The 22,561-nt window shown below is 44.5% G+C and overlaps 1 pseudogene; it reads left to right on the forward strand.

Annotated features, from left to right (window-relative positions):
• The first annotated feature begins 617 nt into the window (after window positions 1-617).
• Window positions 618-22,374, forward strand: LOC108930659 (NACHT, LRR and PYD domains-containing protein 3-like; annotated as a pseudogene).
• The last annotated feature ends 187 nt before the right edge of the window (window positions 22,375-22,561 follow it).

Raw genomic sequence — 22,561 nt, forward strand, 5'->3', positions numbered from 1 at the left:
TGTCCCTTCCTGGCTGTGTCCCCTCCCCTTTCAGCCCTTCACTCTGTGTTGTTGGGTAGGTCTTAGAAACATCACAACCCTGCTTGGAACGAGTGGTTTCAGACAGTTTGTGTGAATATGAAATAATTGTGAATCTCACACACACACATTTTCTGAACCGCTTGTCCCATACAGGGTCACGGAGCCCACCCAGCAACACAGGGCGTAAGGCCAGAGGGGGAGGGGACACACCCAGGACAGGACGCCAGTCCATCGCAAGGCACCCTAAGCAGGACTCAAACCCCAGACCCACTAGAGAACAGGAGCCGGTCCAACCCACTGCGCCACTGCACCCCCACTAATCGTGAATCAATAAAATTTATTTCATTTACAGTTTCTAGGCCTTCAAAACTGTGAGGGACTTTAGACTAAATGGTGAGAATTTCTGAAATTATTCACAGAATTAAAATGCGACTGATTAGTTAATATACTCATCAAATAAAGATGTCTAAAAGAGCTGTTGTGCTTTTCAGTTCCAGGCATGTGGGTGATCATTTACTACTGATGCTGCTTTTCAGCCAATCAGATTCATTGGTGTTAAGTTACAGCAGGGGAATTAAACAGGTAAGTACAACAACAGATGAATATTTCCTGGTTGCCATTTTCAAAGACAGATGCCTGCAAAGAAATCCAGCAAAAAAAGCATATTCTGTGGATATTCACACTAGTTTCGAAGGTATGTACTCAGATTTAATAAAATTGGGAGGATAACTATGTGTTACAATACTAAAAAATAACTTTTAATTTTTTCTGCAGCTTTCTTGTTTGAAGGGAAACATTTTTGAACTTCCACTTTCATTTTTAATGGTACAGATGGGAAAAATAGCAAAGAACAACAAAAACAGGAAAAAAAATGTTCGTACTGATTGTATTCCAGTTCACATTAATGCAGTGAATTTTTAAAACTGTTGGGTACTTTACATTTTTGCATTTTATCAAATCTTTTCTTTAGTTGAATTTAGATGAGTGTCTTACTAATACAAAAACATAAAATTTTACAGATTAAACCTCCGACTATCACCTGATTGACTAAAACTGTATAGATGTTGTTCAGTCATTCTAGTGTAACATGTGAGTTACTGGACTCTCACTCACTCACCTTCATTAATTGCTTGTCTTGGATGTCCAGATCATATCTCGGAATCACTGTGCAGAAAGCTAGGAGGGGTACGCCAGTCTCTTGATAGCTATGCACACTATGAGCGATTTAGAGAAGTCAATTCACCTGACCTGCAGGAGGAAACCTGCATAAACAGCAAGGGAACATGCAAACTCTACACAGACTGAGCCACATTCAAACCCATGTACTCTAAGGCAGGGGTGGGCAATTAATTTTCCCAAGGGGCCACATGAGAAACTAGGACTGTTGTGGAGGGCCGAACCAATAGGCTGAACTTAATTCTGATCAATACTAATTTTATCGCTTTAAAAAAAGCAGTAAATTATATGGTTTTGATTAGATGCTACGCATAGGAATGCATGTTACAATAAGGGTATGAAAATGTGGAGTAGGTCAAATATAGCAGTAAAAAATAGTCAAAAAGCCAATCGTTATACCACTGTTTCATTTTATTTTTAACATAACATACTTTTAACCTTCACAAAAATAATGCTGAAAATATGTATGTTTTGCAGTATGTTAAAGACCAGCAATTAATTAACTTCATACAAAAAGCAATAAGTGCCTTGGATGTGAGGGGGTGTGGTGGTGCAGTGGGTTGGACCGCAGTCCTGCTCTCCAGTGGGTCTGGGGTTCAAATCCCGCTTGGGTGCCTTGTGGCGGACTGGCGTCCCGTCCTGGGTGTGTCCCCTTACGCCCTGTGTTACCGGGTAGGCTCCGTGACCCCATCTGGGACAAGCGGTTCTGAAAGTGCGTGCATGCTTTGGATGTTTTTCAGTTCCTTTTTCATGTTCAGTGAGGAAAAATCCAGTCTGTCTTGGGTTTGAACAAGTGCACTGAAGTCTGGGTGAATGTCTGAGGTGGATATGCGAAGGACAGCTGACAGGTGATCATGAGCGAGAGAGGATCTGTATCCGGATTTGCTGAATATCATTACTTAGAATGTTTGTTCACATATGATATGTAGGTAGATCCAAAGGGAACAAACATCTTCTGAGCATGCCTCCTCATGTGTGGAAAGTTCTCCTCTTTGAGAGAAGAGTAAAAATCCAGCAGTGATACTGACTAAAAGTGCTCTGCCAGTAGTGTATCAGACTGCAGGTCAATGAGATTGAGCTGAACATCGCTGGGTGTATTATCCACACTACAGGGGGAAACAGAAAAGTGCAACAAACTATCTCTGATTCAGTGCTCATGCCCTGATGAATTTAACTATTTTTTTTTAGTTACAACATCAATAACATTGGTAATTTTTTTTTTTTAGCACTGACTTACACAACATCTCCTGATAATAATACACGTGTAAAAATACCACTCCTCCGTGAACCGCCACCTTATCGTGGTGGAGGGGTTTGAGTGCCTGAATGAGTCCAGGAGCTATGTTGTCTGGGGCTACATGCCCCTGGTAGGGTCTCCCATGGCAGACAGGTCCTGGATGACAGACGAGACAAAGCGCGGTTCAAAAACCCCTTATGACGAAAAAATCAAGGCGTCCGTTTACCCCGTCCGGTATGGGGTCACCGGGGCCCCACCCTGGAGCCAGGCCTGGGGGGGGGGCTCGCATGCGAGCGCCTGGTGGCCAGGTCTATGCCCACGGGGCCTGGCCGGGCTCAGCCCGAAGCCATGACGTGGAGCCGCTCTTCGGTGGGCTCACCACCTGCCGGAGAAACCGTAAGGGGCCGGTGCGTTGTGATTTGGGCGGTGGTCGGGGCCGAGTGCCCGGCCGACCCAAACCTCGGGGGCCAACTCTGGTTTTTGGGACTTGGAATGTCACCTCACTGGCGGGGAAGGAGCCTGAGCTGGTGCGGGAAGTTGAGAGATACCGTCTAGATATAGTCGGGCTCACTTCCACTCACAGCTTGGGTTCTGGAACCACTCTACTCGATCGAGGGTGGACTCTCCACTATTCTGGCGTTGCCCAAGGTGAGAGGCGGCGGGCTGGTGTGGGCTTATTAATAGCCCCCCAGTTCAGCCGCCATGTGTTGGAGTCTACCCCGGTGAACGAGAGGGTCGTCTCCCTGCGCCTTCGGGTCAGGGAATGGTCTCTCACTGTCGTTTGTGCTTATGCGCCTAGCGAGCAGTGTAGAGTACCCGGCCTTTTTGGAGTCCCTGGAGGGCGTGCTGGAAAGCGCTCCCACTGGGGACTCTGTCGTTCTACTGGGGGACTTTAACGCCCACGTGGGCAGCGACAGTGATACCTGGAGGGGCGTGATTGGGAGGAACGGCCTCCCTGATCTGAACCCGAGCGGTGAGTTGTTATTGGATTTCTGTGCTAGTCGCGGTTTATCCATAATGAACACCATGTTCATGCATAAGGGTGTCCATCAGTGCACTTGGCACCAGGACACCCTAGGTCGGAGGTCGATGATCGACTTTGTAGTCGTTTCTTCTGACCTTCGGCCATATGTCTTGGACACTCGGGTGAAGAGAGGGGCTGAGCTGTCAACTGATCACCACCTGGTGGTGAGTTGGATTCGATGGTAGGGGAAAAAGCTGGACAGACCTGGCAGGCCCAAACGCATAGTGAGGGTCTGTTGGGAACATTTGGCGGAGGCCCCTGTCAGAGAGGTCTTCAACTCCCACCTCCGATAGAGCTTTAACCAGGTCCCGAGGGAGGTGGGGGACATTGAGTCTGAATGGACTATGTTCCGCTCCTCCATTGTCGGTGCGGCGGTTCGGAGCTGCGGCCATAAGGTCTCCGGTGCCTGTCGCGGCGGCAATCCCCGAACACGGTGGTGGACACCGGAAGTAAGGGATGCCGTCAAGCTGAAGAAGGAGTTCTATCGGGCCTGGCTGGCTCATGGGACTCCTGAAGCAGCTGACAGGTACCGACGGGCCAAACGGAGCACGGCTCTGGCAGTCGCCGCGGCAAAAACTCGGGCTTGGGAGGAGTTCGGTGAGGCCATGGAGGAAGACTTTCGGTCGGCCTCAAAGAGATTCTGGCAAACCGTCCGGCGACTCAGAGGGGGGAAGCGGTGTTCCACGAACACTGTTTACAGTGGAAGTGGTGCGCTGCTGACCTCAGCTGAGGATGTTCTCGGGCGGTGGAAGGAGTACTTTGAGGATCTCCTCAATCCCTCCGACACGCCTTCCGTAGAGGAAGCTGAGGCTGGGGACTCGGAGGGGGACTCGTCCATTACCCTGGCTGAAGTTGCTGAGGTAGTCAAAAAACTCCTCGGTGGCAAGGCTCCGGGGGTGGATGAGATCCGCCCCAAGTTTCTCAAGTCTCTGGATGTTGTGGGGCTGTCTTGGCTGACACGCCTCTGCAGCATCGCGTGGAGTTCGGGAACGGTGCCTCTGGACTGGCAGACCGGGGTGGTGGTCCCTCTTTTTAAGAAGGGGGACCGGAGATTGTGTTCCAACTACAGGGGGATCACACTCCTTAGCCTCCCTGGGAAAGTCTATGCCAGGGTACTGGAAAGGAGAATCCGACCGATAGTCGAACCTCGGATTCAGGAGGAGCAATGCGGTTTTCGCCCTGGCCGTGGAACACTGGACCAGCTCTATACCCTCACTAGGGTGTTGGAGGGTTCGTGGGAGTTTGCCAAACCAGTCCATATGTGTTTTGTGGACCTGGAGAAGGCATTCGACCGTGTCCCTCGTGGCATCCTGTGGGGGGTGCTTCGGGATTATGGGGTTCGGGGCTCGTTGCTACGGGCTGTTCGTTCCCTGTATGACCGGAGCAGGAGTTTGGTTCACATTGCCGGCAGTAAGTCAGACCTGTTCCCGGTGCATGTTGGACTCCGCCAGGGCTGCCCTTTGTCACCGATTCTGTTCATTATTTTTATGGACAGAATTTCTAGGCGCAGTCAGGGAACGGAGAGTGTCTGTTTTGGTGGCCGCGAGATCTCGTCTCTGCTTTTTGCGGACGATGTGGTCCTGTTGGCTTCATCAAGTCAAGACTTGCAGCGTGCACTGGGGAGGTTTGCAGCCGAGTGCGAAGCGGCGGGGATGAGAATCAGCACCTCCAAATCCGAGGCCATGGTTCTCAGTCGGAAAAAGGTGGATTGCTCCCTCCGGGTTAGGGGGGAGTTGCTCCCTCAAGTGGAGGAGTTTAAGTATCTTGGGGTCTTGTTCACGAGTGAGGGAAAAATGGAGCGGCAGGTCGACAGACGGATCGGTGCGGCGTCCGCAGTAATGCGGTCATTGTACCGGTCTGTTGTGGTGAAGAGGGAGCTGAGTCGTAAGGCGAAGCTCTCAATTTACCGGTCGATCTACGTTCCTACCCTCACCTATGGTCATGAACTCTGGATCATGACCGAAAGAATGAGATCGCGGATACAAGCGGCAGAAATGAGTTTCCTCCGCAGAGTGGCTGGGCGCACCCTTAGGGATAGGGTGAGGAGCTCAGTCACCCGGGAGGAGCTCGGAGTAGAGCCGCTGCTCCTCCGCATCGAGAGGAGCCAGTTGAGGTGGCTCGGGCATCTGTTCCGGATGCCTCCTGGACGCCTCCCTGGGGAGGTGCTCCGGGCTTGTCCCACTGGGAGGAGGCCTCGGGGCAGACCCAGGACACGTTGGAGAGACTATGTCTCCCGGCTGGCCTGGGAACGCCTTGGGGTTCCCCCAGAGGAACTGGAGGAGGTGTGCGGGGAGAGGGAGGTCTGGAGTACTCTGCTCGGACTGCTGCCCCCGCGACCCGGCCCCGGATAAAAGCGGAGGAAGATGGATGGATGGATGGATAAAAATACCAATTTCTGGGTTCCCCGTCAGATTTGGACAACAATCCGTTCTAACACCTGCCAGTTTGTCTCAATTCAGTCCCAGCTTGTCCAGATATGCATGATGATTTACCTCCGAGAAAAAAAATCTCTCCCTGCTTGTCGTCGTCCCTTTCACATTGACCGCATTTGCTGCCAGCTCCTCCGTAACCTTAAACTTTCCTTCGTTACCCACGTACAAAGACGAGTAACTGTTGCGGGCATCACAACTCTCATCAAAACCAAAAGAAAAAGTCAAAATTGTCCGCTTTTGCAGCTGAAGCTCCAGATTTTGACCGATGTCCTCGACCCTCCTTCTCGTTACGGCACGCGCTAACGATCTGGTAACGAGTTAGCCTAGATCCTCACGAGTATTCCGAAAAAAGGTGTATATAAACCCAGACACACACGGAAGAATAGAAGCTCTTCGTTTAATATCTTGTAGGCAACTATGGGTGAGTTATGCTTCACGATAAAATAAACAACATTAAACTCCAAAACGTGCAGGGCACAAATGTTTACACGGACAAGTATAACAGCCTGCGCGCGCGAGGGAGAAAGAGGGGACGGATAACCCCTCGGTCTCCACAATAATACGTCATTACAACACACATACGTAAATTGAAAAAAAAAATAGCCGTCACTTTCAAAATAAAAGCCATGCGGTTGTATTCTGTGAATGGCGCACACTTATTTACATTTGATTTCTAATTTCCGATTGATCTCTCGCACTCCGGACATGTGGCCCGGGGGCCTATTGCGGTAATAACCACAAGAAATAAAGTAAATTTGAAAATTAGATATCATCTTGGAGCAGACCTGGGCATAAAGATAGTAAAAACATTCTGGTGTCACTATTTTCACTTTTATGCTTAATGATTAGCTTTTAATCTTCGCTGCACGAATAATGAGATCTGAGATGAGTTCATGTTTCTCATGCCACAGAAACATGAATTTTGACACAGTGACAGTGTAGAAAAACAGATTTCATTTCTAAGAACTATGTTCAGTGTTAACCTGCTTTGTGCATATTTGCACAGCTGGTGCCCACAGAGACCCTTACCTGGTGTGTCCCAGTCTAGAGTCCTACGATGAAGCGCTCTGCCTCAGAAATGAGTCCCCCTAGGAAGTGTAAGGAGGGGGAAACTTCCTCCAAAATGAGTCAAAAGAGGTAAGACATGAGCTGTCATACTCACACTTCAAATACATTAGATGTTTGTTCTTTGAGTAATTTTCTCATTTTTATTCGTGTGAGGGGGTTCGGGCTGTTTGGTGAGTGTTTTTGCAAGAATTTGTGCAAGAATTCATGGGCAACAGAGGCTATCTACTTAAATGGAAAGTGACAGGGACAGAATGATGTCAAGTGGAAAGTCCCACTAGATGTTTCCTATTTGTGACCACAGATTCCAGCAGGAGAGAACAGATTCACCTGAACCCAGCTGTGTGTCCATGGAGAGTGACGAGTCAATGGATAAACCACTCAACTTTAAACAAGGACAGAATACAACAGATACAAGGTGCTTTAAAGTGAAGATACGGCTGTTGCATTCTTCATGTTTATGTCTGACCTTTCCAGTGCTATTTCACCCATATTTCTCTATATTTATTCTAATACTTAATTAACAGTGATCCACTGACGGCATGCGACTCAGTGCATCAACAAGAAGTTTTCTCAAGCATTTTTAAGGTAGGGTGTCTGATGATTGAAATATATGTTCTTGTTATGTTTAAATGCCATATAATTAATAATAATTAATATTATTTTCATTTTAAACTGTGGCATGGTGGCACAGTGAGTAGCGCTGCTGTTTCACAGCCCCTGGGTGCTGCCAGAGGATGTGGGTTCGATCCCTGTTCAGTCTGTGTGGAGTTTCCATGTTCTCCCTGTGTCTGTGGGAGTTTCTTCCCACAGTCCAAGGACATGCTGTTCAGATTCCTACATAGTGTGTGAGTGACAGACAGACAGAAAGTGTGTTTTACTGATCTATGGATGAATGACTCATTGTAAGTAATGTATCTAGCAGTGTAAGTCGCCTTGGTGAATAAGGTGTGTGGGCTGGTAACACTACATAGAGTTCATTGTAAGTTGCCTTGGAGAAAAGCATCTACTAAACAAATAAATGTAAATGTATCCAACGCAGGGGTGTGGTGGCGCAGTGGGTTGGACCACAGTCCTGCTCTCCAGTGGGTCTGGGGTTTGAGTCCTGCTTGGGGTGCCTTGTGATGGACTGGCATCCCGTCCTGGGTGTGTCCCCTTCCTCCTCTGGCCTTACGCCCTGTGTTACTGGGTAGGCTCTGTGACCCTGTATGGGACAAGCGGTTCTGAAAATGTGTGCGTGCGTGCGTGTGTGTCCAACCTAGCATTGTCCATTCATAAACTGTGCCATGACTGGAGACTGATGTGTTGGACCCAAATTCTAGTGCTTAATGCAAATCTGGCAAGGAGTAGGTGCAGATGTAGTCTGGGACAAGCTGGTGTCAGATGAGGCACAATTGGTGTTTGTGAAGATGCTGAGGCAGCCTCTATATACCTGTCTTGCTGCAGTTGTTGGGCATGAGATTGTAGCTGTGACAAACTGTATATTTATGAGCGTAATGTTGATTATTTTCAACACCAGACTTAAGTTTAATGGTAGCAGCTATAACCCCGACTGCTGCCTTTAGACTTGAAGGTCCCACCTCCAGCCCTACCAAACAAGTTTAAGATTATTACCCTAAATTGCTCCAGTGAAAGAGTGTCAAGCTGTTTAAACTGATAAATAATAGCAAATAGTGTAGTAATGTTAGTTGCTTTGGGGACAATCATCAGCTAAATAAGTAAATTAAAATGTATGCAATACAATACAATTTTACACACACACACACAAACACACTTTCTGAACCGCATGTCACATATGTGGTCACGAGGGACCGGGGCCTAACCCAGCAACACAGGGCGTAAGGCAGGAGGGGGAGGGGACACACCCAGGACAGGACGCCAGTCCATCGCAAGGCAACCCAAGCAGGATTTGAACCCCAGATCCACCAGAGAGCAGGACCCGGTCCAACCCACTGCGCCCCCCACAATACAATTACAAATACAATAAATTTATTTCACTTTAATGAGGAAAATACACATTTTTTAGAAGATTCAAAATTATTTTAATAGTAGAAAAATATATATTTTTCCTGTTTACGTGTATACTTTCTTTTAGCTCCTTGAGGACAACGCTGTGAAGTTCCTCAGAGATGAACTGAACAAGTTCAAGAGGAATCTGAGTCAGGATTACCCAGCAAGATTTGAACCTCGGGATGACAATGACCTGGACAGTGAAACTGAAATGGAGAAGATGTGTGGCAGAGAGGGGGCTCTCAAGATCACACTGTACATCCTGAGGACCATGAACCAGAAGGACCTTGCAGACACACTGGAGAAGAGTAAGAACTTTGTGTCTCTCTGTGTGATCAGTAATTAACATAAATGAATGATTTTATTATTGTGTTATATTATCTGAGAGTAAAGGGGGGCATGGTGGCGCAGTGGGTTGGACCAGGTCCTGCTCTCTGGTGGGTCTGGGGTTCAAGTCCCACTGGGGGTGCCTTATGACGGACTGGCGTCCCATCCTGGGTGTGTCTCCTCTCCCTCTAGCCTTATGCCCTGTGTTTCCGGGTTAGGCTGCAGCTCCCCGCGACCCCGTATGGGACAAGCGGTTCAGTTGGTGTGTGTGTGTGTCTGTGTATCTGAGAGTAAAGTACTTAAATATATGCTGCAGACTGAATTGCTTTTCGTTTTTTATGTTTTTTCTGCATTATTTCTGTATTTTGTATTCGGTATTTAGTATTCTGTATTTCTGTATTTTCATTTATTTATTTATTTTTTTGTCAGATGAACTCCGGACAATATGTCACCAAAAGTTCAAATACAATGAGAAGAAGAAATTTCAGTGTGTATTTGAAGGGAAAGCAAAGCAAGGAAATCCAGTCTTGCTCAATAACATTTACACAGAGCTCTACATCACTAAAGGTGGAACTGGAAGGATCAATGATGAACATGAAGTGAGACTTATTGAAACAGCCACCAAGAGTCCAGCAATACAAGACACTGCCATTCAATGCAGTGACATTTTTAAACCCTTACCTGGAGAAACGACACCTATCAGAACTGTGCTGACAAGGGGGGTTGCAGGCATCGGAAAAACAGTGTCTGTGCACAAATTTATTCTTGACTGGACAGAAGGAAAAGCAAATAAAGATATTAACTTCATATTTGCCTTTCCTTTCCGAGACCTAAATCTCATGAAGAGTAAACAGTACAGTCTGATAGAACTCATTCATCACTTTGTCCCAGAACTGAAAGGTTTAGGATCAGCTGAATTTGAAAGGTGTAAAGTTTTGTTCATCTGCGATGGTCTGGATGAGAGTCGACTTCCTCTAGATTTCCAGAACAATGAGAGCTGGTTTGATGTAACAAAGTCAACATCTTTGGATGTGCTGTTGACCAACCTCATTAAGGGGAATCTGCTTCCCTCTGCTCTCATCTGCATAACCTCCAGGCCAGCAGCAGCAGGTCAGATCCCTCCTGAGTGTGTCCACCAGGTGACAGAGATACGAGGGTTCAATGATCCTCAGAAGGAGGAGTACTTCAGGAAAAGATTCAGTGATCAGCATCTGGTCAACAGAATCATCACACATGTGAAGTCAACAAAGAGTCTCTACATCATGTGTCACATTCCTGTCTTCTGTTGGATTTCAGCCACTGTTCTTGAGAAGCTGTTTGGTAATGAAGGTCGTGGAGAAATCCCCAGTACTCTGACACAGATGTACACACACTTCCTCATCTTTCAGTCCAGTTTAAAGAAGGCAAAGTATCAGAAAAAACAAGAAATGGAGCTTCGTAAAATTTTACATTCAGATAGAGAATTCCTTCTTAAACTAGGGAAGCTGGCTTTGAGAAACCTTGAGACAGGAGATTTCATATTTTATGAGGAAGATCTGAATGAGTGTGGCATTGATGTCAGTGAAGCTTCAGTGTACTCTGGAGTATGTACAGAAATCTTCAAAGAGGAATTTGAGTTATACCAGACCAAGGTTTACAGCTTTGTACATCTGAGTGTTCAGGAATATTTTGCTGCTTTGTGTTCATTGTTGTTACACAAAAGCAGGAAATGCAGTAACATGGAATGGAATGCAACTCATGCAGAAAACTGGTCTGACTTTCTGAACAGTTCAGTAGATCAGGCGTTACAGAGCAAGAATGGACACTTGGACCTCTACCTCCACTTCCTTCTTGGCCTTTCAATGGATTCCAATCAGAGTCTGTTAAAAGGACTTCTGACAGAGACAGAAATCAGATCATTTGATACTGAAAAAACAGTGCAGTACATCAAGAAGAAGATCAGGGAGAATCTGTCTCCAGAGAGAACCATCAATCTGTTCCACTGTCTTAATGAACTCAATGACAATTCTTTAGTGGAGGAAGTCCAAGGTTATCTGAGCTCAGGAGAGCTTTCAGCAAAAGACCTCTCACCTGCACAGTGGTCAGCTCTGGCCTTTGTGTTACTGATGTCAGACAAGGAACTGGATGTGTTTGACCTGAAGAAATAAATCAGATCAGAGGAAGGTCTTCTGAGGCTCTTACCAGTGGTCAAAGTCTCCAGAACAGCTCTGTAAGTACAGTGTCCAATGTTGAATAATTGCTGTCTTTTGTGACGTGTGAGCATCTGCAGCTTCTATATGCACTTCAAATAGAAGGGGAATAAAACACACAAAGCTTCCCATGTCTCAGTCATGTGATTGCAATACATCTATGAGTCAATCTGATTCCCTGCTTTTTTTTTCTTCAAAGTGTGGTAGACCTTTCAGCTGAAGTTTGTGTGATGGGATTTGATACTTTAAACCACTTTGGTTTCTTGTGTCACAGTAATATTTTCATTGAATATGTTTTAACACAATGATTTGATGAAATGGATCTCATTCCTGTAGGAAAACAGATCCTTGAAATATATCTGATTGACAATATATTAATGTTTCATTAACCCAAATACATTTTCAATAAGAGGTGTACTGTTAACAAGCCCTCTTCTGTATATTTTCACATCTGGTGTGTCCCAGTCCAGGGTCCTGAGATGGGGGGTGCTGCTTCAGAAATGAGTCACTCTAGGGAGTGTAAGGAAGGGGGTACTTCCTCAAAAATGAGTCTGAACAGGTAAGAGAGGAGCAATGTGTGTTTGTGTTCCTGGATAAATCTTTCATTTGGTTTCCCTCACTGTTTACTTTGACTTGGTTTTTAATAACCTTATATAGAGAAATATTTATCTGGTATAAAGTGAGTTTTTGTCAGGATTTCCAGCAAATGGACTTAAGGTGAACACAACAGCCGTCGTCCCGGAACTACTCAGCTGCATCAAGCATTCTGGAACCCAATAAAAGCTAAATACTCAGCACCATAAAAAAGTGATGGACATACATCAGATTGCAGATTCTTGATCAGTTGTTGCATTTCCTAGTGATTACTCGATTCCTGTTCCATGTTTACTCACATCCTTCTGAAGTTGTGTTCACAGAGTGTTTGGGCTCTAGGCAAGCACTCCAGTCTCGTCTGCATCTGTCCTCCGTGCCCTTGTCCTAGTCTCGTGTTCCTGGCTGGTCTAAGTCGCGTTTCTGTGTACAGTTTCCCTTACGAGACACTCAGGGTGTCTCTTTGCTTCGTGTTCCTCGTCTCACTTTGTTTTTTTTTTCTTTGTTTGTACAGTACACACATTTAATACACACATGTGTGTGTGTATAGATATTTAAAAAAAAAAAAATTTACCACTCGCCCCGTTTTTTTTTTTTTTTGCGGGCGATCTTACTCCTTCGAGCTCGGGTCTTCTACCAGAGGCCTGGGAGCTTGAGAATCTGTTTCCAGAGTAAAGGGACTGAGCTGCCTTTGCAGAAACAGGAAGCAGTTTGTCTAACATCTTGTCTTTTGTAATGATCAGCATTGTGCACTTCTTAATGCTGTATTTAATAAGATTTTAAAGCAAAGCTGAGGGAATTTTGATAGTATTGTGGTTACAGCTGCTGCCTTTGGACACACGGGTTTGATTCCCATATCTGGCTCTAGTACTTTTGAGCAAGGTACTTACTCTCAATTACCCTAGTAAAATTTCTGAGCTTTATAAATGGGGAAATAATTGCAAGTAACTTTGGAGAAAAGTTTCAGCTAAATAAATGTAAGTCTTAACACATTTACATTTACAGTACCTGTGGCATTTAAAAAGGATGGAATTACATTTCATTATGAAGGGCTGTTGCCACTGGGGTGAATGTTGTTGATTTTTGGGGCCCACGCCTAGAAGCAACCCACAAATATATTTTATTTGGGAGGGTTAGGGTGAGGGTTAGGGGGGCATGGTGGTGTACTGGGTTGGACTGGGTCTTACTCTCCAGTGGGTCTGGGGTTCAAGTCCTGCTTGGGGTGCCTTGAGATGGACTGGCATCCTGTCCTGGGTGTGTCCCCTCCCACCTTACGCCCCGAGTTGCCATGTTAGGCTCCTGCTCCCTGCAACCCCATATGGGACAAGCGGTTCAGAAAGTGTGTGTGTGTTAGGTTTACAATATTCTTTCATGTTCCAAAATTACTTCTTTTTCCCCAGGGGTGATGAGTCTTACAGTGCATCTGATTATTTTATTTAGGGGGCAGCCCTAAATAAACAGTGGGAACAGTGACAATAACTGCCAATTTATATTTTAAGTATCTGTAATCTGGCAAACAGTTATTTTTCAATTGCCAGGAAAATTGCTTGTAATATTGAACATCTGCCTTTCTGAGTTCATCTGTATCTGTAATGAGCCCAACATGAGAAAAAGTTTCTAGTCATGTGTGTAAAAGTAATTTAGTTAATACAAAGTTTTACACACTATACAGACTTTTGGAAATATTATACAGTTTTAATATTGATACTTTGTTTAGTTACAGCAAAAAAAAAAAAAAACAAGTAACAGAAAAGTACACTTTAGCTGTGTAAACCTGAGATACTTTGACAAATTGATTGTTTCTACTTATAAACACCTGTCCAAATATTTTTTGAAAGTTGAACCAGTGTCAACACACACACATTTTCAGAACCGCTTGTCCCATACGGGGTCGCGGGGAACCGGAGCCTACCCGGCAACACAGGGCGTAAGGCCGGAGGGGGAGGGGACACACCCAGGACGGGACGCCAGCCTGTCGTAAGGCACCCCAAGCGGGACTCGAACCCCAGACCCACCAGAGAGCAGGACTGTGGTCCAACCTACTGCGCCACCACACCCCCAGTAGTGTCAACACTTCATACTGAATAAAATAAAATACACACACACACACACACACACACACACACACACACACACACACACACACACACACACACACACACACACACACACCTTCAGAGCCGCTTGTCCCATATGGGGTCACGGGGAACCGGAGCCTACCCGGCAACACAGGGCGTAAGGCCGGAGGGGGAGGGGACACACCCAGGACGGGACGCCAGCCTGTCGTAAGGCACCCCAAGCGGGACTCGAACCCCAGACCCACCAGAGAGCAGGACTGTGGTCCAACCTACTGCGCCACCACACCCCCAGTAGTGTCAACACTTCATACTGAATAAAATAAAATACAAACTAATAGAAATAAATGCTTAGGTTGTTTGTCTGAAATTAAATTTCTGATTGAGTGCATATACTTCAAGATCTTGAACATGTTAATGGAATATTTAAATCCAAATGTTGTCTTCTTAAGGCTAAACCAGTGTGGACTCTCGGAGATATGCTGTGAAACTCTGGCCACAGTTCTCGTCTCAAATTCCTCACATCTGAGAGAGTTAGACCTGAGTGACAACGACCTGCAGGATTCAGGAGTGAAGATACTCTTTAGTCGACTTGGGAATAAAAACTGTTCCCTGGAGATCCTGAGGTTAGTATTGCTGGGGAATGCACATGTTAAACTGGACAAATATTTTCCATCCCTACCTTTAATGCAGCTACTTCCACCAGAAATAGTAATGTGGGATCTTGGTACTTTAAAATAGGAGCTTTAGTAAATTGCTTCTTAAAATCTTCAAACTCCTGCAAAGCCATAGGTTTCCAGTCAAGGAGACCGGGAGCTGCATGATTCAAACCCATAACAGAGCTGCTGATAAAGCCTCTATAAATGTTTTAGGCAAAGCCTAAAACTTCTGCATTTCTTTCACCATCTTAAATGAGACCCTGAGAAAACAGATGACACCTTCTTTGGGTTCATATCAATCCCTTGGAATGAAACCCAGTCTCCAGTGTCCTGATCAAATTGACATTTCTCCCTTTTAACAAAAAATCAATTGTCCAACAACCTCTGTAATACCTCTATTAGATACTTTATTTGTTTCTCATAGAAACATGAGGATCTAGGTGCAGCAACACATACTGATAAAGCACATCATGAACAAAAGCTTGGGATGGTGCAATGGCCACACCAATCAGCATAACCAGATGGTCATAATGCCCTGTGGTGGTGCTGAAATCCATTTTCTATTCATTCTGTTACCTAATTCTGATAAAGTTTCAAGAGCTCCTCCTACTGAACTTAGCAAAGTCCTTAGCACTACTAACCTGTTGAAGGCCAGATGTTATCAGAGGCAGGGAGTGAGGACTCTGTTGTAACTATATACAATCCCCAATAATACATGCAAGATTGCCTTCAGCTTTCTTAGAAATGAAGAAGTCAGGAGACACTGAGGAAGTGGATAGCTGAATGATTCTGAAGTTTAATGCTTTGGTCACATTTGCTTCAATGGCTTCTAGTTCAGCATGGAAAAGGAGATACTCCATCTAGGGAAGAGTGTAATACCTGATAGTGTCAAGACAAATAGAGGACAGAAAGGAGGCTGGACCCAAGTGCAGGATTGTTTATTCAAAACCAAAGGACTAGGCTGGTTTTTGTGGTCTGTGGGTGGCAAATATTTGGGCGATTAGCAGACAGGGCTGGAGCAAGAATTCAAGGTTGGGGTCGAGGGAGGAAGCAAGCAGTCCAGAGAGGTATGAAGTTGGGCTAGCGAGCAAAGAGAAGCAGGAGAGTGGACAAGCTAAGTTGAAGACCAAAGAGGCAACAGTTGTTTCAAGTGTGATTCCACAAATGTGAAGTGATGGAGTGGTGCTCTTTATAGCCGGTTGCTCTAACTAGAGCCAGGTGCTTCTGGTTGAGGTGCAAGTGTGGTCATGACAGATTGTAGATCAATGGTACAATCCCGTGACCTATTCAGAGAAAGGTCTGAGCTTTATTCATCACCTGTGCTAAGTTTTGATACTCCATGGGGATAAACCAGAGTTAATCAGCTTTTGAGCTTTCTCTTGAAGTGACTCTGGATAGAAGTTTAAAGCATGTCTTTCACCAGGAAAGTAATTCACCTTGGCAGCATTAGAACACTGGGTCATGGGTCACCTGTCAGGGGTTTGCACTGAGTTGTTAGTGTGCTTAATCAGGTAAAATCAAATTGTTTCTGTATAATTCAATTCTACCCTGAGAGTCAGACCTAAAAGGGGAAAAAATTGCACTGTAGCTGAGTAAACCTCAGACACTTTGACAAATTATTTAACTTTCTCTCCAAATGCTATTATTTTCAGGCTGAAACAGTGCAGACTGACAGAGAAATGCTGTGAAGCTCTGGCCTCAGTTCTCACCTCAAACTCCTCAGACCTGAGAGAGTTAGACCTGAGTGACAATGACCTGCAGGATTCAGGAGTGAAGATACTCTCTGCTGGACTGAGTAACAAAAACTGTAAACTGGAGATACTGAGGTCAGTGCTACTGGGGAATAAACACTGTACGTGATCAGTAATATGTGTATCAGTGAGAACACAGTCTTCACTCTATGTGTCTCTCTACAGACTGTCTTGTTGCTGTGTCACAGAAGCAGGCTGTGTTTCTCTGACTTCAGCTCTGAGTTCAAACCCCTCAGAGAGCTGGATCTGAGTGACAATGATCTGCAGGATTTAGGAGTGAAAATAATATCTCAAGTTTTGGGGAGTCAAGATTGCAGATTGGTCAAACTCAGGTATGTTGATCTATTAAATACAGATGAAATACTCTCAGAAGGCTGTGATAAATTTACAAAGATGGTGAAATAATGACCAAAGAGAAATTCCCTTATTAAAGACTACCATGTGTGTTTTAAAATGTTTTGATTTCTTTTTGTTTTCATGAAAAAAAAAATAATGATCATTATTAGTAGTCATGTCTTCTAGGTTGCTACTGTAAAACAATAAAAAATGGGTACATTTGCCTTTAAATACAAAAATCTGATACAGTGGGGATTCACTTACAATTATTCAGTTAGCTGATGCTTTTCTCCAACATGACTCAGTGATAGGGTTACAAGTATTTACTCTTTTTATACAGTTGAGTAATTTTTACTGGAGCAATTTAGGATAAGTATGTTGCTCAAGGGAACCTCAGTCAGAGGTGGGGATCAAACCTGTTACCTTCGGATGCAATAGCTTTAATGACTACACTACCGGTTGTCCCCGTAGTATATTGATTAGAGCTACTTCCTTTGGATCCAAAGGATAGGTTTAAAAGTCATTTGCCATTATACCCCTATTTAAGCTCCTACTTGACATTGAAGGAGGGACTGGCCTAGAATAAGAGACAGAGAAGAACCAAAGACCAATAGCTTCACTCATAATGTGGTCCAAAACTTTGGTCTCATTTGCCCACATTATATCAAATATAAAGTGTATTTGAAGGAGAACTGTATTTTTGTCTCTCTGCAGACTGTCTGGCTGTCTTGTCACTGAGGAAGGCTATGCTTTACTGGCCTCAGCTCTGCATTCAAACTCCTCTTCAGACCTGAGAGAGCTGGATCTGAGCTACAATCACCCAGGAGACTCTGGAGTGAAGTTGCTTTCTAATCTACTGGAGACACTGGAGTAAGTACTGTTTGTGTGTTAAATTACTACGGACTCTTCTATGTGTGTAGAATTTGTTCCACTGCACAAATAAGTCCATGTGACTGTGTCAGAACAGTAAAGTACTTACGGTGTCAATTGGTCTCCCACTGTCACAGGGCTCTGAGATTCCACATACATTTCATAGACAGGCTGTTTGTGTCTTTCACTTACTTTGTGTCCTTCTGGTTCTCCTACAGTGTGGATCATGGTGGACAGTGCAGGATCAGATCAGGGATTCTCAAATGTAAGTGTGTTTGTACTGAAGAGTTGCCTTCAGATCATGATGATGGTGTGTGTGACTCTTCCTCCTGTCTGTGTGACTGGTGTGTTCTTCACCACTGCTGTGCCACTAGTACAGGACACTTGGGAGTGTTTTCTTAAGGAGATCAGATCCACACAACTTGCTCACTCTCATGTTTATTTTATACACATATAACACTCTGTTATCGATGAACAGCAGCTGCTGGGCTGTATTTCCCCTCCAGCAAACACACTGTGCTCTGCTCCACACATCACACATCACACATCCATAGTGATTACATACAGTACATGTCTAGGTTGTTGGTGGGTGGAGCATCATTAACTTTGATTTTCTGTTTTGATTTTTGTGGTCCTGCTGTGGGGTGGATGCAGTGGTGCAGTGGGCTTGCCCTGTGCCTGCTCTCTGGTGGGTCTGGGGTTGAAGTCCTGCTTGGGGTGCCTTGCAGTGGACTGGTTTCCCGTCCTGGGTGTGTCCCCACTCCCTGCGCTGCCGGGCTAAGCCCTGGCTCGCCGTGACCCCACTTGGGACAAGCGGCTTCAGTCAGTGTGTGTGGGTGTGTAGGTGGGGGGTCTGCTGTGATTGAGCAGAAGTGACTGCTGTTTATAATGGTGTTGCATCCACTACCATTATTATATATGGAACATCACACATATGCACACTAAGACCTACACCTGCTTACCATCCTGGTAGCCATGTCAGCCTAATAAATGCACTGGATAGAGTTAAAAAGTTTTTTGCCATTATATCCCTATTTGATACCCTACTTGACACTGAAAGAGGACTTGGCCTAAAACAAGAGATAGATAGATAGATAGATAGACTTTATTAATCCCACAAGGGAAATTGTTATGTTGCAGCAGCAGAATACAGGTCTTAAAATACTTTCAATATAAAAATATAAAACAAGTGGAAAAATACAAGATAAAGATATGTACAATTATATATACAGTTGGAGGAATAGTAAATAAGTGTATCTGAATAAATATATAAACAGTATGTAGTGCAAGGTAGTGCAGAATGGTAGTATAATCATTATGAAATACTAACAAAATGAACTAACAATAGTGCTAAATAGTTCATCTGTCACACAGAGTTGAGCTGTTGAACAGTGTTACTGCAAACGGTAGGAATGATTTCCTGAACCGTCCTTTATGACAGGGGAGCTGAATGAGTCTATTAGAGAATGAGCTTCGCTGTCTCTGCAGTGTGCTGTGAAGCGGGTGGGATGGAGTGTCCGTGATGGAGAGCAGTTTGTTCAGTGACCTCCTATTCCTCACTGACTCGAACGTCTCCATGTCCTGTCCAGTGATGCTGCTGGCCTTACAGAGAAGAACCAGAGACCAGAAGTGTCCTCACCCCTTTCTTCCTGACTCTTCACATAGTCTAAAAAATTCAGAATAAAGACTACTGAGTCCAAAAGCCCTAAGTCTGTATCCTGTTGCCCCAAGAGTCATTTATCTGTTTTTTACTTTTAAGAAATTTAATAATTTTTCCAATGGTCAATTGTGAGACAAATCTGCTGTCTTTTAGATTAACGTTTTTTAATATATGACTTTTAATTTCATTAGTGCAAAGACACTTTTTCGTAAATAGGCTAAAACAAAAGGGCAAGTGTAGGCCTGCTGGATACATGTGTTAGAAAAACAACTGTAATTTTGTCAGTTTGTACAATGTACTCAGATTTTTCAGCTTTTACAGCTGATATTAGAAAATAATTGGTGTGGGGTGAGTTCCTTATTTTTTGTCCAAAAATAATCCTTTATCATTATTATGATTGTCAGGATCCTTCAGAATCAGACTCAAGGCAAACGCACGGGGTGTTATGGCTGGAGCCACTCAATCACATTAAACACACCTGAACCCAATGAACACTAAATTCCCAGCACCATGACAGACGTGACAGACGAACATCTAGTTGTGGATTCTTATTCAGTTCTCTACTGCCTTTCCCAGTGATTATTTAGAGATTCTTTGTCCACATTTAACGAGGGGGTGTGGTGGCGCAGTGGGTTGGACCACAGTCCTCCTCTCTGGTGGGTCTGGGGTTTGAATACCGCTTGGGGTGCCTTGCGATGGACTGGCGTCCCGTCCTGGGTGTGCCCCCTCCCCCTCTGGCCTTACGCCCTGTGTTACTGGGTTAGGCTCCGGTTCCCTGTGACCCCGTATAGGACAAGCGGTTCTGAAAATGTGTGTGTGTGTGTGTCCATGTTTACTCACATGCTTCGGAAGTCCTGTTTACAGTGTGTTTGTGTTCTAGCCTCATGGTCCAGTCCTGTCTGTGTGTGTCCCTGTCTGGTCTAAGTCATTTTTCTGTGTATTTAGTCAGTTCGCCTTAGGACACACACAGCATGCCTCTGCTCCATGTTTTTCGTCTCACTTCGGCACTATTTTTGTTTGCCCTCTTCACATAGATATATTCGCTCTGATTTTGAGAACATAACCCTTTTGTCCACTTTTGGACACACAGCATAACAGAATATTTGAAAAAAAGTTTATGTTTTAGGATTACCTTTGGTGAAGTATAAAAATGGATTTTAAGAAAAATCTATGGGGAGGGTGGTCTTCTATAAACACAGTCAAAACCCTGGTCTCTCCGAATATGTAAAAAAAATTGTACTTAAAATAAAATCTGAATTTAAAACAAAAAAATTATATACGGTCTCACAGTCCAAGAATGTCTGTTTTGTATAGGAGTTTATTATAGTGATTGTACTGTTCTCCCTGCGTGTTGTGCACACCCAGTACGTTAACGCAGTTAACAGCAAGCCAAACTCGATTCTCACGAGCCAGGATTATGAGCGTCTTGCTCCTTTATTGTCTCCATATGTGAAAATGCGAGTGAAACTATAATAAACAGAAACAGCAAAGGAAACTTAGTCTAATTACAACAATCGTTATAATAACCAGTTAAAATTAAATCGTTTGCCGATAGCACACTTAGCATGACACAGCGCGAACTCACACACGCGTTTTACAAGAACAGTAACGTGGAGTTACGGCTGAATAAACAGAGTTTACATTACAAAGGTCAAACTTAAAAGCACGTAAACATTTTAGACAATGTCTGCAAGAACTTCACAACTTACAGTTATTGCTTCCACGGGCGTAGGAAAGCACACAGAACTCAAGACGCTTCCACTATGCCTATCGCAACAGTAGCGCATCATGGAAATAGCGCATGTGCACAAATTGCGTATAACTTACGGAAATAAAGGTTCCGCTCAACAAAGCAATTAATCACATGAACTAAACAAATCTGCGGGCAGAACAGTGATTACATTTTTAATTTCACTCAGTTGTGTAATATGTTGGTGTAAGTAGCATTTTTAACATTAAACATGAAAAATCAATTTCCTAATTCAAGTGAAATAATGCAATAAATGTGTTACAACTAAGTACATTTGAATACTGGACAAATGAGACACTTGGGTAAGGGTCAAGTATGCTTTACTTGGAATTCTGTACAATACATGGTGTCTAGTGAGGGGGGGACAGTAACAAGGCTTGTGTAGGTCTCAAGGTTGAGGGAAGCAGGATCATGAAGAACCTCTTGACTGCCTATCTTCCTTCTCGCTCTCTCATTTGACCTGTTTCTGGAACAAGGGAAGATAGAAAACGGCACTCTGCAAGTTTATGTGACTCATCTAACCTCCCTCCTCCCTTCTGTGCTGTTGGGGTCGGAGGCCACAAAGTGTAATACAGTTTAGTTACCAGTGCTTTTAAAATCAATATAAATGTGAGTAAGGTATTACTGAAATGTTCAGCCCATAAGCTGTGTTTTAACTGTTTTATCTGCAGATGCCTGCAAGCTCACGCTAGACCCGAATACGGCAAACAGACACCTGCATCTGTCTGAGGACAACAGGAAGGTGTCATGGATGGAGGAGCTGGAGACATATCAGGATCACCCAGACAGATTTGACTGTTTATACCAGGTTCTCTGCCTAGGGAGTCCGTCTGGTCGCTGTTACTGGGAGGTTCAGTGGACTGGAGATGAGGCTGAAATAGGAGTGACTTATAAAGGAATCCAGAGGAAAGGAGGCAGTGATGACTGTCGACTTGGAAACAATAACAAGTCCTGGATTCTCTGCTGCTCTGATAGGAGATACTTTGTGTGGCACAATAAGAAATGCACTGCCATACCTGTACCCCCCTCCCCCAGAGTAGGACTGTATGTGGACTGTGTATCCGGCACTCTATCCTTCTACAGAGTCTCCTCTGGTGAACTGACTCTCCTGTACAGGTTCACCACCACATTCACTGAGCCCCTCTATCCTGCATTTAGGGTCTACTATGATTACTTAGTCTCTCTGTGTGAGCTGGAATAGGAACGAACGAACGAACGAACGAACGAACGAACGAACGAACGAACGAACGAACACACACACACACACACACACACACACACACACACACACACACACAATGCTGTATGCCACAACGGTGTCCAGAGGCAGCGGTGTTGGATAGATTGCTGAATGTATGTGTTTCATTGTCATATACTCTACATCCATC

The sequence above is a fragment of the Scleropages formosus genome, chromosome 6 (assembly GCF_900964775.1).
Source record: "Scleropages formosus chromosome 6, fSclFor1.1, whole genome shotgun sequence".
NCBI lineage: Eukaryota > Metazoa > Chordata > Actinopteri > Osteoglossiformes > Osteoglossidae > Scleropages > Scleropages formosus.